Below are 16,278 nucleotides of genomic sequence, written 5' to 3' on the forward strand. Positions count from 1 at the left end.
AAGATATCCACATTCAAAACTTCCATTATAGCTACTGGCTTCCTGTTCTCTTTGTGGGGGTGGGGGGCATACACATACTCATCAGTGTTAGTAAAGTGGGAGAGCATATAAGAGAAAATTATAATGGCTTGATACTCAAACTGTGATATATGGACCAGCAGCATTAGCATCATCTGGAAACCTTTTAGAATGCAGAATACCAGGTCTTATGAATATACTGAATCAGAATGCTCAGTTTAGCAAGACCCCCGGTGATTCGCATGCACTTTAAAGTCTGAGAAACACTAGGCTAAAATATAGGCTGCCTAGAGAAGAGCTTCTTAAACTATTTGTGAATATTTTTAATTTTTTGTTTGTGTGTGGTTTATATCCATTGTAGACCAATATAACTTAGCATACAATAAAAATGTATTAATATTAAAATGAAATAAATACAATATAAAATCCTGATCTTTATTAGATTCAATAGACATAGAATCACCTTCAAAAGTGTAATCAGAACATACAATTTTAAAAAATGAAAATAATTATAAAAGCTATATTTGTTCACTGAAAGAGTGCCTTTTAGATTATTCATATTCACATATAACATAATAAACATCTTCTGTTGACTTTATAATTCAATATTCTTGCTTTCAAATTATTATTTTCAGGTGAATTTATTTGTAATGGTTTGTTTGAAAATTCCAATTAGGTTTTAATGGTTTCATTAGATAGTATATCTCTGCAAATAATACTCTGTGGTTTTCTCACTTCATCATCAAATATGTTTACAAAACAAAATTAAATATAACCTGCATGAATTTTTTTTTGTATTTTTTCAGAATCACTTCCATTTTTATCATTTGTTTCATTACTATTGCCATGTTAGGAAAAAGGGTGTCTTTGCTTGACAAAGAGTATGATGAAGCTTGTTTAGCCACATGTAAGTCATATTTTAAAATAAATAATTCAAAACTGGCTTCCTTAATTTTGTTAGGAGTTATAAATATTAAATTTAGAAAAAAAATTTTTTGATTGATCAAAAGTATAGAATATTGTTATAAACATAAAAGCTTATATTTTCTTATATTCTGAAATCTTTTGAAATAGCGACGACATACACCTTAAAACATCACATCTCACTATATTGTCTTATAAGGCATAGTAGTAGGCACCTCTCACCATATGAAAATCATACCACGAATTCAACAGCTGAACTGGTCTAATCTTATTCAAAAAGGCAAATCCATTTATCATGCCTTTGGATGTCACAGTAATGTCAAATTACTATAAAAAATATAAATGCTTACACTCACTTATAGTACTTATCTTTTTGCAGATCTGCAACAGAGTTGGTGGCCTTTATCAATTCACAGACCATATGTTGAGCAGCATTGGTCTAGACTACTGAGATTGAAGACTAACTAATCCAGTGCACCAAGAAAGTGAGCATTTCCCATTTTCAAATCGACTATTCCTTTACCAAAACCTCACTTGCTATGGTTATATAGTGCCCTCTGTCCTACAACAATATTTGGCTTGTACTTATGGCTTCTTCAATTTTCATTTTATTTCATTATAGAGACTAGATATTCCCTCTCCATTGTACCTTGTTAACAAAAATTTTGTGTTAAAAAGATCTATATGTATTTGCATTTTTACTCTGTTCTTAGATAAAACTGGTTTTTCTTAATTTTCTTTTTATTTATGTGTTTATTGCTAAACACTCTGGCACCTTCTTCAATGCTTTATTTTAACCACCATCAACATCATCATAACAAGATGGATAATTTTACAACCTTAGAGCATAGTCTGGTCAGGCATAATTTGGAGATATTATGGGTTGGTTCCAGATGACCACAATAGTGAATACCTCAATAAAGTGAGTCACACAAATTTTTTAGTTTTTCAGTGCATATAAATGTTATGCCTACACTATACTATAGTCTGTTAAGTGTTCAATAGCACTATGTCTTAAAAAACAATGTACAAACTTAATCAAAAAATAATTTACTGCTAAAAATTGTCAACCATCATCTGAGCCTTCAGTGAGTCATAATCTTTTTGCTGGTGGAGGATCTTGCCTCAACATTGATGGTTACTGACAAATCAGGGTGTTGGCTGTTGGTTGCTGAAGGTTGGGGTGGCTTTGGTAATTTCTTAAAATAAGACACCAATGAAGTTTACCACATCCATTGACTCTTCCTTTCGGGAATAATTTCTCTGTAGCATTGCAATGATGTTTGATAGCATTTTACCCATGGCAGATCTTCTTTCAAAATCAAAGTCAAATCCTCTCAGACTCTGCCACTGCTTTACCAACTTATTTGTATCCTAAATCCTTTGTTGTCATTTCAAGTCTCCACAGTGTCTTCACCAGGAGTAGATTCCATTTCAAGAAACCACTTTCTTTGCTCATCCATAAGAAGCAACTTCTCATCTATTCAAGTTTTATCATGAGACTGCAGCAATTCAGTCGCATCTTCAGGCTCCACTTCTAATTCTAGTTCTCTTGCTATTTCCACCACAACTGCAATGACTTCCTCCACTGAAGTCTTGAACCCCTCAAAGTCATCCATAAGGGTTGGAATCGACTTCTTCCAAACTCCTACTAATGTTGATATTTAGACTCTTTCTATGAATTAGGAATATTCTTAAAGACATGTAAAATGGTGAATACTTTCTAGAAGGTTTTCAATTTATTTTGCCATATCCATCAGAGCAATAACTATCTTTAGCAGCTATAGCCTTACAAAATGTATTTCTTAAAGAATAAGACTTAAAAGTCAAACTTACTCCTTGATCCAAGGGCTGCGGAATGGATGTTTTGTTAGCAGGCATGAAAACAAGATTAGTTTCTTTGTATATCTGCATCAGGGCTCTTGGGTGACCAGGTGGATTGTCAGTGACTAGTAATATTTTAAGACAGATATTTCTTTCTGAGAAGTGGATCTCCACAGTGGGCTTAAAATATTCAGTAAACCACGTTGCAAACAGACATGCTATCATTCAGGCTTTGTTGTTCTTATAAAACACAGGAAGAGTAGATTTAGCATAATTCTTAAGGACCCCAGGATTTTCTGAATGGTAAATGCGCACTGGCTTCAACTTCAAGTCAGCAGCTGCCTTAGCCTCTAACAAGAGAGGCATCCTGTCCTTTGAAGCTTTGAAGCCAGGCACTGACTTCTCTCTAGCTTTGAAAGTCCTAGGTGGCATCTTCTTCTAATAGAAGTCTGTTTCGTTTACATTGGATATCTATTGTTTACTGTGGCTATCTTCATTAATGATCTTAGCTAGATCTCCTGGATAACTTGCTGCAGTTTCTACTTCAGCACTTGCTGCTTCACGTTGCACTTTTACATTATAAGGTGACTTCTTTCCTTAAGCCTCATGAACCAACCTCTGCTAGCTTCAAACTTCTCTTCTGCAGCTTCCTCACCTCTCTCCCTTCATAGAATTGAAAAGAGTTAGGGCTTTATTCTGGATATTAGGCTTTGGTTTAAGGGAATATTGCAGCTGGTTTGATCTATCCAGAGCACTAAATCTTTCTCCACATTAGCGATAAGGCTGTTTTCTTTCTTTCTTATCATTCGTGTGTTCACTGGAATAGCACTTTTCATTTCCTTCAAGAACTTTTCCTTTTCCTTCACAACCTGGCTAACAGTTTGGCACAAGAGGCCTTTCTTTAGGCCTATCTTTCAACCTCCCTTTTTTTTTTTTTTTTTTTGACATGCCTTCCTCACAAAGCTTAATCACTTGTAGGTTTGATGTAAACTGAGAGACATGTGACTCTTCCTTTCACTCGAATACTTAGAAGCCACTGTAGAGTTATTAATTGGCCTAATTTAAATATTGTTGTGTCTCAGAAAATAGGGAGGCCCAAGGAGAGGGAGAGAGATGGGGGAATTGCCAGTGGAGAGAGTAGTCAGAGTACACACAACATTTATCAATAAAGTTCACCATCTCATATGGCTGCAATTCACGGCACCCCAAAACAATTACAGTAGTAACATCAAAGATCATTGATCACAATAACGAATATAATGGCTAAAGAGGGAGGGGATATGGGGATATATGTATACGTATAGCTGATGCACTTTGTTGTACAGCAAAACTAACAGAACATTGCAAAGCAATTACACTCCAATAAAGATATTTAAAAAAAATAGTTTTGAAAGAGTTTGAAATATTGTGAGTATTACCAAAGAGACAAAAGTGAGCAAATGCTGTTGGAAAAATGGCACTGTTAGACTTGCTTGACACAGGGCTGCCACAAAACTTCAATTTTAGAAAAAAATGTCACATCTATGAAGCACAATAAAGTGAAGCACAATAAAACTAGCTATGCCTGTAATCGTTGGAAGACAGTTCCATTAAGTGAGGACTGATGGTAGAGAAGGGGATAATCCTAAATGTTCACCACCTAAAAATCCACCCTAAGACAGATCTCACTGTTGCCTAATCACCATCACAGATATTGGGGAAATCTATTTCCTTATTCACTAGGGTATTCGTACACTGGTTATTTCTAAGCCTTCAAAATCTTTCAATTGATGAAATAACGAAGCATTCCCTGAAGCATTCAGAATGCTGGAGCCATGCCATGTACCTTGGAGAAATGGGAATGGCCTCTCTTTCCCTACTATATATCACACATTGTGACGTGGATTCCAAATAACAGTATCTATAACACCCAGTCTCAAAGGATACCTAGTAAAAGAGATTGTTGCCTTCTGTAATGATTAAGGTGGGCATTAGGGGGGTGCATCCTGAAACAAAGAAATAAAACAGTATGAAAATTAATAGATTGGAAGTAATACCATTATGATAGTTAGGGTTCAGATAAAAATGGGGTCTGAATTAATGAAATGGGACAAGAAAGGACAAACCAGTTTTGAGGAACGTAACAGAGACTGACTGGACATGGGATGCTAGGGACTGTGGGGATTTCAGAGAGATGATGATGTGGAAAGAAGAGTACATTTATACAATTTTGAATAAATAAAATTTGAACTGCCAGTGGGATTCAAGTGGCAGCTTTCAATGTAGAGATCTGTATGATAAAAACAACCCCAAAGATTTCAAATAACGGCAAGTACAAGCATTTAGATAAAATTACAGGAAAATTGTTGTAAAAACAGCAATTCCAAGTAATGACTAAATGATGAGTCAAGAAATAAATGGGTGTTTTTTTATCGTGCCCAAACGACACTGAATTACACAAAATATAGTTTAAATAAGTACAACAGGGGGATTCTGATCAAGGTGGCAGAGTAAGAGGGCATGGAGCTCACCTCTGCCCATGAACATATCAAAAATACATCTACGTGTAGAACAATTCTCACCGAAAACTAACTGGAAACTGGCAGAAGGACTTCTGTAAGACCAAAGCTTTAAGAAAGATCCACAGGTAATTGGGTTAGAAGAGGAGAAAAGCAATCCATTTGGGCCCTGTGCCCCTGGGAGGGGACTCAGAGAAAAAGGGAGATTATACGGGTGGACACATAACCTGAGGAGTGAGCATTTCAAGCCGCAGGTTGAGTGCTGCCGTCCTGGGGTCCCAGGAGGGAGAGACAAGCCTCCTTGGCTGGTTGGAGGACCACTGTGACTAACAGAAGGGCTGTAAGAAGTCTGGACTGGCGCTCGCTGGTTTGCTCCCAGGCAGGGCAGAGAGAAGTCTATGCTTGCGGTTGCAGGGTTTCCCACAACTGACTCACTGAGTGCCACAGGCTGTGCCAAGCAAACACTCCGGCTCCGCTCACTGTACGCCACAGTGCAGTACTGGATCTTGGTAGCCATGCCCATGGGACTGGCTTGACCATGGGTCAAAGACTTGACCATGGGATGCAGAGGTAACCCCGTCCTGGGGCAGAGGCTGGGTGGGCGGCTGTAGCCATTGTTGACGCTTATTCAAGCAGCGCCTCGGAAGCAGCCCAGACCTCTGACAGCACCGCTCCACCACAGCTCACCCATCCCCAGTACATGCCGAGAGCCCACATGGGTCCCACCTGCCCCGCAGGCAGTTCCACGACAGGGCAGAGGTGGCGGAAGCCGAGGGCAGTGATGGGCTGTGAGGGACAAAGGGGACTTGCACCTGAGGCTGCCCGGGCCGCGCATTGGACCTCAGCCTGTGACTGACTTGAGCCGAAGCCTGCACAGGCCCCACTGCTTTAGTACTTCCCACCGGGTTCAGGGAGAGGGCAAAACAGACACTTAGAGGGAACAAAGCCAGTTCTGGCCTGACCCTTAGGGCTTCTGCTCCAGAAATCTGGGATTAGGCCTCCCCACCAATAGGGTGGAGATGGCTACAGAGAGGAAGTCCTGCCCCGCACCTGGCGTCAGCTCTAGCCCCTTCATCTCCAACCCCACCCCTTACCAGGGTGATAGCTGCCAGCACACCCTGAGGAAAGACTTACTTCTTCCCCTTAATCCTTTAAACATCTTTGTCTTTAATTCTTTGAACCTATTTGTTTATCATAGCCTGCTTTAAAGTCTGCCTGATTAATCCAACATCTGAGTCACTGTGCGTCAGTTCCTATAGACTACTTTTTATTCTATTGACTCTAAGTCATAGTTTTCTATTTCTTAAATGTCTACTAATATTTTCTTTTGTACTTGACCCTGTAAATGAGACATTTTTAGAAACTCTGAAGTCTGTTATCTTCCCCTGGAAAGTGATTATTGTTCTAATTCAATGTTCAGTTCCTGGCTGAACATCATGAACTTGTGTATGCTGTTTTACATGTTAGTGGGGATCTCTAAGAAGCTTACCACATTTCCCAAGCCCTTCTAACTTGATAGGACTCAATATTTAAACACTGCCTCCCCTGTATATGTGGCCAGGGCAGGGTTTTAGCCTTTATTAGGGCAGATCTAGAGTAGGTCCTTTTTGTTGTTGTTTGTTTTAAAGATAGGGGTTTCTGATGTCTCAGCTGAATGTCCACCATGTTAGAAGAATGTTTACAAGTTTTCTACACTCTGGCTGAGCTCAATTCCATGCCAGCTGTAATCCAGTAAGCCCCATGCTGTCTTGCCCTGCCCATGCACAGTTCGCCCCACTGCCAAGAACCCACTGGGAAACCCTCTACACAATTGCCTAATCTCCAATGTCTTTCCCCACATATTCCAATGACTTAAGTTGCCAGGAGGTCTTGATATCTGACTCCTAAATTCAGCATGACTTCCATGCTGTACTCTGGCTCAGTGTGCTGTGGTCAGAATATGATGTCCAGGTAGGTAGCTGCTCTGATTACAGATCTCACCTTCAGTTTCTCAGCTCTCATGGATTGCACTTTTGTATTGCCTGTTGTACAGTGCCCGAATGCTATTGCTTCATATATTTTGTTCAGTTTTATGACTATTTACAAGAAGAGGACGAGTCTAGTAGAGTTTTTTCTTTATAACCATTTAGATTTGGTGATAGGATCGATTCATATTTCTAGGTCAGTGCTATCTAAGAGAACTTTATGCAATGATGGAAAAGTTTTACACCCCTGCTACCCAGTAAAGGAGCTACTAGCCACATACGGTTACCAAGCACTTAAAATGTGGCTAGTGACACTGAAGACCTGGACTTTAAGTATTACTTAAATTTAAATAATCACACAAGGGTAGTAGCTATCATATTGGACAATGCAGTTCTGAGTAATAGGGATAAAAGCACATAACTCAAGCCCGAACAACTGCCTTATTTGAGTACCTCATCTTAATACTGTTATTTGAGTCAGTTTTCTAGCTAGCTTTGTTTTTTTTTAATTTATAGTTTGTTTGGTTCTCAGAAAATTGCTCACCCCAGTCATCATGACTCATTTTTTCTTTGATATGTGTGTTTATCTGATAGTTCTGTTTCTGCATTGCATCCCACATGATGCCAGTCTTGACTCCCACTCTTTTATTTCCTGATTTAGCCTGTTTCCTTGACATTGGTCCAGAGTTTTGCTCAAAAAAATTTCAGTGTAAGTACTAGGTCTCTAATAAATAGAAACTGTGTTCTAACCATACTGAAAACCACAATAGCACTGTATGCTGTGCCTCACCACGAGTTCGTCTCTCTATTTTTATATTTTGACTCTAAGACTAAACTGGAGATCTGCATTTAGGAGAGGGTCAGAATTTAGAGAAACATTGATTGGAATTACCTGGATTTATCAAGAAACATAAATAATCAGACCAAAGTTTGTTTTCCTCATATTGGTCTCAATTTGTACCATTAGAATATTATGTCAAAACTAGATCATTTTTATTCCTAGCTATATTTTGAAATCAGAATTCAGTGTGGAAGTAAAATCAGAGCTAAGCATAAATCTACTTGGCCAACCTAAAGACAGGGGTGTTTGTCTCTTAGATTTCAACATCTACCTACTGGAATGTAACAGAAATATAAATACATAAAATCTATACATTAAAATGAACAGGTTATGGGAGAATTAGATATGTCTATCTGAAAAAAATAAAATGATTGCAAACTTCTTATGGTTGCTAGCTCTTGATGTTTTGCTTTCAAAATTGTGTTGTGTGAGTGGGTGTGAGAGAGAGAGAGATATAGGGGAAACATGATTGCTTAACTATTTGATCACATAAAAGAAATACAAATTTGCCACTTACATGGACTATGGACCATCTATATTTTTGCATTTATATTATGATAATTGCATGTCATTAAATGTGTGCTATATTTGTCTAATCATTTTATTTTACCATAATGCTAATTATGACTCTTATACTTCGTAGTTTATTGCTTTGTAACATAGTACTTAATGCCTTTACAAGTTAAAAACACTAAAGAAAGATAACATGGTTAACTAATGCATTTCAATTGCCAGTATATTTGTTACTGTGGAAATATGCTGATAAAATACATCTATAAATAAAAATGCTGATGAGAATGAAAATAATTAATAGTTATTATTATCTAAAACATAGGACTGAAAGGAACCATGAAATAGTATTTCCCAATTTCCATTATGAAAGCAGAGCCACTGTTATTTTGTTTAAAAAAAAAGTCACCATCTTTTTTTCATGACATACTCCTTATAATCAAACCCATTGGCTTAAATTTATGTTCATTTTTTCTTACTCTGTAATCAGTGGAGATATGTAATATGAAACAGTTGCTATCCAGATAAAATTCTATTCTTATTAAAACCATAGAAAATTAGTAGTATTTTGTTTGACATGTTCTTATATTGTATTACACCATTTGACTAAACATCTCAATGTTTCAACTACACAGCATGCACTTCATAGATAAAGATTCCATATTCCTCTTCTCTTCTTGTCCTCCATAACACCTAATTTGGTGTTTTATATAGAAGCACTCTAGTTATTTGAAATGACACAGACGTGCCCCCTCACATATTTAAAATGTGGAAATTTGGACCTATCTCTCTAACAGCCTGAAATCACTACGGGCTCTCCCACCCTATGCTCCATTTCCCTGTGGATTTGAACTTAAGCTTCTTATGCTTCTTAACCTGCCTGTCTGACTATTCCCAAGTGGAGATCCTGGATTACTTCAGACTCCTCTATTGTGATTAGCCAGCACAATATGCACTAACTATTAAATACCTGAGATAGTAAAAGATGTTGGTTAGCTCCGATGGGTTGGTCGTCCAATTTTCAGTCTTTCCAATGGTGACATGGGCACCATGCTATGCAAATAGGGACAGACACCATAAGCAAATATACCAGATTGGAGAGAAGTGGAAGGAATGAGAAGAGGAGAGGACATAGAGATAATCAGCTCAGTGTCTGTGACATTTAAAAGATTTTGAGAACAAAGCAGAGAATGAAAAGACTTGAGGAAGTGATTTATGCTTTCAGGTTTTTGCTTCAGAAGAAAATAAATATTTATTTAATTTATAAACTTAACTTGCTGACATAGTGATAGTCTTATTTGATTTTGTTTAACATAACTTGTCAGGGAAGGGAGACGAGAGGGATTGAGGACAAGGAAAATATGAGGAAATTCAGGGTAGAGAGATGAAGTTTTGTAGAAAAGACTGAAAAGAGGGACATTGGCCAGAAGCCAGACTTCTTGCAGAGGAAGCTAGCATCCTAGGCTGTGGCTTGAAGGGATTACTCCCAGCAACTACCTGGTTTACACCTTCTCTCTTTGCAGATCATGTCTTTCAACTTCCCTTCTCCAAGGAATTAAAGTTGTTTTTTTAAAAAAAGCACATTTCTTTTAATTTACAACATTCCAAATAACTGTGTCCATGTTTCAAGGATAATCGTAAGGACTGTTGCTTCCTCACAAACCTATAGTCAACCTGACATATATTTGGCATTGATGCCAGATATTCCATTGTTTGGTTAGAAAGGCAATTTAGAACATCTTTTAAAATAAAAATAACTCCATAATTGGGATCAATAGAAATAAGAGAGTACATGACTGCCACTCTTTCTAGAAGAGCTCGGCACTAGTCTTGAATATCCCAAAGAGAAAGAGAATAACATTTTTAGTATTCAACCATATTATTTTCACAATGGTGGTGAGAAAACTCTTGAATAAAGTCACCATTTTAACGTTGTTTATCATTTCAAACCCTTAACTTATAAACAAACTTGTGCAAGATAACATCGTGTATATTGGAAACCAGCAGTAACGAGATCGGACAAAAACACAAGAATGCCCTGAACAGTAATTTGAAAGAAAAACATGTTGACTGCAAATATCTTGGATATACAAAACGCTAGATGATAATGTTGATTATCTGAGACATTTTGATGACTTAAGCTCATTACTATGATTCATAAAAAGTAACTGTCAGTCCTACTTAACATAATAAACATTCTTATACCGATTACCCTAAAGAAACAAAGCCTGTTCTACTGTATTAGCTTGTGTCTACAGTAGCCCAACTTATTTGAGTTAGTGTAAACATCAGCCTGGTGTTAACCATTCATCAGTGCTTTGTTTATGTAAGTTACTTTTATGCAAAGCAAACTTTCCATGCTCAATAATTTGGTCCAGACAATCAAATTCATTTATTGTGTCTCTTGTCAACCTTCAAACAATTATTTATGAATGTACTGACTCTAATTTTATAATTGTATCATATACAAGCAAAATTTTCAGTTCTGCTATTCAATTTTACTCCTAAAAGTACAGGCAATTAAATAAAGGTTAATCTGAATTTGTGATTCATGATGTAGCAATGCTGGTCAAGATAAGGAACTCTAGCTTATTTTCCTTTGTCTTAAGTGGATTCTAATACTTTCCTGGTGTTAATTAAATATTGAAAGACTTCTCTTTTCTAACCAGGACAATGGAATTAGAAACAGTTCAAAGCATGCACAGCTAGGAAATATAGCATAAGCATGGTTTTAAGGAGAAAACTTTATTATTCATAATACCTTGCAATGCGTTGTCCTTTCTTTACCAAAATGATGCTTTGGACAGCTGAGAGAATTTTGTAATTATTTTCATAGTAATAAAGATGATAATACTTTTACATTGAGCTGAGCTGACCACTAAATCTGTCTCCTGTTGTGACCATTTTGCCATATTTACTAGGTGGTTGGCATTAATAGGATGCTGAAATAATCCTTAGAGCAGTTCATCTGTACTTTTTAATCCCGCATGTTGAATTTTTTCCCAATATTTTAATTTCAAAAATTTTTGTTGTTGTTTTGTTTTCTGATAACTTCTTCTTCAGATCAGTCAGTTCTTACTTTACAAATGCAGTATCATTTCAAATCACTGTGAGGATACCAATTAGAATTATTTTTCTTTCTTGTAGTAATCTCTAATTTTTTCAGGGGCATTTTTTTTGTTACTTCATGTTATATAACTTTCGTTCTATTTATTTTCCTCAAATATTTGGTCACCTTTGGTTTTGTATTTGTTAATGAAAGGTAACTGGCATGTATACATAATACAAAATATTTTAATACATAAAGTTATATTTATGAATAGACATACAAATTGTTTCCAGCTGCACAGTGTTTTTCTTTCATATTTATACATCCTAATATGAATTAAAAATTAAACATATTTTGGGAAATTTTTTTCAATTTAAATATATAGAAATAAAAGAGTAACAGGGAGACTTGTGCTTCTAGACATTTTGGAATAGTTGGTATAGGATATGTAGCACAGTGGGGCTTCCCTGGTGGCGCAGTGCTTAAGAATCCACCTGCCAATGCAGGCACATGGGTTTGAGCCCTGGTCCGGGAAGATCCCACATGCCACGGAGCAAGTAAGCCCGTGCACCACAACTACTGACCCTGCGCTCTAGAGCCTGCATGCCACAACTACTGAAGCCTGCACATGTAGAGCCCATGCTCTGCAACAAGAGAAGCCACCGCAATGAGAAGCCTCTGCATGGCAACGAAGAGTAGCCCCCACTCGCTGCAACTAGAGAAAGCCTGCACACAGCAATGAAGACCCAACGCAGCCAAAAGTAATTTTTTTAAAAAAATTAAAAAAAAATTAAAAAACCCCCAATTTTTCTCCTTTCTAAGTTTCTTTAAAAGATAACTGTGAAAGCAAAAAAATATTATCACTGTATTTTGGCTATATAACCATATGTAGAAGTAAAAGGTATGAAAAGAAACTGCAAAGAATAAGAGGGGTAAAGGGTAACATACTGCTCTAAATTCCATGTATTATTTGGGAAATGGTATATTATTCTTTGAAAATATATCATGATAAGCTGAATATGCATATTTTAAACACCAGAGCAACCACTAATTTAATGGATATAGGTATAGCTAATAAACCAAAATGAGAGAAAGTGAAATACTAAGAGATACTAACTTAATCCAAAATAACATAGGAAAAGAGGAAAAATAAAATGAAGGATACGGGACAAATAGAAAAAATATCAAGATAATAGACTTAGAACCTAGCCATGTAAGTAATTACATTAAATATAAATATTCTGAACACTCAAATTAAAAGATAGAGATTGCCATACAGGATATAAAAAGACTCAAATATGCTATCTACATGAAACATTTTAAATATAAATAAATATAGAGCTTAAGAGTAAAATATAAAAAAAGATAGATCATAAAAACACATAAGAAAATTGGAGTCATTATATCAATACCAAAGAGGACTACAGAACAAAGAATACTACAACACAAAATAAAGTGACATTTCATAATGATAAAGTGTCAATTCATCAAGGAAACAAAATTATTGGAAAAATAGTATTAGTCAAAATTGAAACCCATACTTTCATAAAACTAGAAATAAAAGGGAACACTCAGCCTGATAAAGGACATCCATGCAAACTTGGTAGTTAATAGTGAAAGAGAAACTCTCCTTCTTAAGACTGGGAATGGGGCAAACATGTATGCTCTCATGCCGTCAACACTGTAGACTAAGTTCTAGACAGTGCAACAAGTCAAGAAAAAGAAATAAAATACCTACAGATAGCAAAAAATAAGTAAAACAGTATTTGCAGACAACATGATCGTGTATATAAACAATTCTAAAGGATCTACAAAAATGCTATTAGAATTAATAATATAGCAAGTTTTCAGGATAGTAGGTCAACATACAAAAATCAGGGTTTTTTATTCTTTAAGTTTCAGGTGTACAGCATTGTAATTGGACATCTGTATACACTACAAAATGATCACTGTAAGTCTAGTTACCATCCATTACAATACAGTTGACCTCCTTCACCAATTTTTCACCAATTCCCCTAGACCCTAACCCACTTGCCCTCTGATAACCAGCAATCTGTTCTGTATCTATAGTTTATTTTTGTTTGTTTTGTTTATTTAGATTCCACCTATGAGTGAAATCATACAGTATTTGTCTTTCTCTCTCTGACTTATTTCACTTAGCATAATACCTGCAAGTTACATCCATGTTGTCCCAAGTGGAAGGATTTTATTCTTTTACAGGGCTGAGTAGTATTCCACTGTATATATACCATATCCTCTTTATTCACTCATCTATCCATAGACACTTAGGTTGTTTCCTTATCTTAGGTATTTCAAATAATGCTGTATGTATCTTTTCAAATTAATGTTTTGTGTTCTTTGGATAAATGCCCTGAAGTGGAATGTCTGGGTCATATGGTATTTCTATTCTTAATTGTTTGAGGAATCTCCATACTGCTTTCCACAGTGCCTGCACCAATTTATAGTCCTACCAACAGCATATGAGGGTGCCCTTTTCTCCACATCCTTTCCAACATTTGTTATTTCTTGTGTTTTTATAACAGTCATTCTAACAGGTGTGAGGTGTTTCTGATTCAATAATTAGTGATGTTGAAGATATTTTCATGTGTTTATTGTCCATCTGTATATCTTCTTTGAAAAAATGTCTATTCAGATGCCCTGCCCACTTTTAATTGGGTTGTTTTGGTTTTTGTTGTTGAGTTTTACGAGTTCTTTATATATTTTGATATTAATCTCTTATTGGATATATGATTTGCAAGCAGTTTCTCTAATTCAGTAGGTTGCCTTTTCATTTTGATAACGGTTTGCTCTGATGTGTCAAAGCTTTTGAGTTTGATGTAGTCCCATTTGTTTATTTTTCCCTTGCCTTTGAAGTTAGAGCCACAGAAGCATCACTAAGACCAATGTCAATAAGGTTACCCTACTTTTTTTTCTAGGAATTTTATGGTTTCAGGTCTTATATTCAAGACCTTTAATCCATTTTGAATTAATTTTGTGTATGCTGTAAAAGACAGTGGTCTAGTTTTACTCTTTTTCATGTGACTGTCCAGTTTTCCCAGCACCATTTATTGAAAAGACTGCCCTTTCTCCATTGTATGCTCTTTGTTCCTTTGTCGTAAATTAGTTTTCCATATGGATGAGGTTTTTCATTTTTCTTTTTCCTTTTTTTGGGGGGGTCTATACTAACAATGAACAATTAAAAAATAAAACTAAAAGAGAAAGTAGTTGAAATCCATGTATCTGACAAAGGACCTTTATCCACAAAATATAAAGAACTCTTTTACTCAATAAGGAGGTGAATTACTAAAAAAAAATGTATAGCAAGAGCACTGCCAGCTTCCAAGCTGACCTTAGAAGTTGTCATTCCTATCCTCACAACAAGAAAAAAAACTGAGCAAACTGAATATCAACAACTCTTCTTAGAACCATCAGAGAACTGAGGTCACAAGACAAACTACTGCTCTGAAATTCGGAGAGACAGACATGCAGATACAGAGAATCACAACGTGTAGAGAGCAGAAGCCCCTATCAGTGGGAACACTTCAAACTGTAACTGATGAACTACTGGAGGCTCAGTGTAGGGTAGTCTGAGTGTTGATATTTCCAAGGGGGCCCATTCTTAAGGGATCCCCACACTTTCATGTGATTTACCTCCAGGAACCCCAATGGGTTCTCACTGTGAAAAATCAGAAAAAAATTCCCTTGTGCTTCCAGAATGGATTAAAAAAAGAAGTGGTACTCCTATATAATGGACTGATATTCAGCAATAAAAAGAAACAAACTACTCTATACCAAGATCATGAATGGCTACCAAAACCAATATGCTGAATAAAATAAGCTAGACACAAGAGTCCATATAGTAGAATTCCATTTACATGAAATTCTAATCTATAGTGATAGGAAGCAGATCACTGGTTGCTTGGGGCCAGGTTAGGAGAATTGCTGTTAAGAAGCATTAGGGAACTTTGTGGGGTAAAGGAAATATACAGTTACACATATTTACCAAAACTTACTCAACTGTTCATTTAAGTGAGTACAATTTATGTAAATTATCCTTCAATAAAATTGACTCTAAAAAACACTAGTATAAATTTTGGGGGTGAGAAGATTGACAAGATATTCTATAATTCACATGGAAAAAATAACAAGAATATCCAGAAAAATTCTGAAATATAAGGATAACAATAACCTGGCAAAGCGGTAATCTCCAAATTGAAATAAAGAAGTCCATGTATTAAAATAACATTTATTATATCATCTTTTTTTTAATGTACATGTTTTAAATTTAATTTTTTTTTGGAGTATAGCTGGTTTACAGTGTTGTGTTACTTTCAGGTGTACAGCTAAGTGATTCGGTTATACATATACATATATCCATTCTTTTTCAGATTCTTTTCCCATCTAGGTTATTACAGATTATTGAATAGATTTCCCTGTGCTATACAGTAGGTCCTTGTTGATTATTTATTTTATATATAGTAGTGTGTATTTATCTATTTTATATATAGTAGTGTGTATATGTTAATCCCAAATTCCTAATTTATCCCTCCCCACCATGTTTCCCCTTTGGTAACCATAAGTGTTTTTGTTTTGTTTTGTTTTTTGCGGTGCACGGGCCTCTCACTGTTGTGGCCTCTCCCGTTGTGGAGC

This window comes from Aethalodelphis obliquidens, unplaced genomic scaffold (assembly GCF_003676395.1).
Source record: "Aethalodelphis obliquidens isolate GAN/ISIS:26980383/991018 unplaced genomic scaffold, ASM367639v1 scaffold10, whole genome shotgun sequence".
Classification (NCBI taxonomy): domain Eukaryota; kingdom Metazoa; phylum Chordata; class Mammalia; order Artiodactyla; family Delphinidae; genus Aethalodelphis; species Aethalodelphis obliquidens.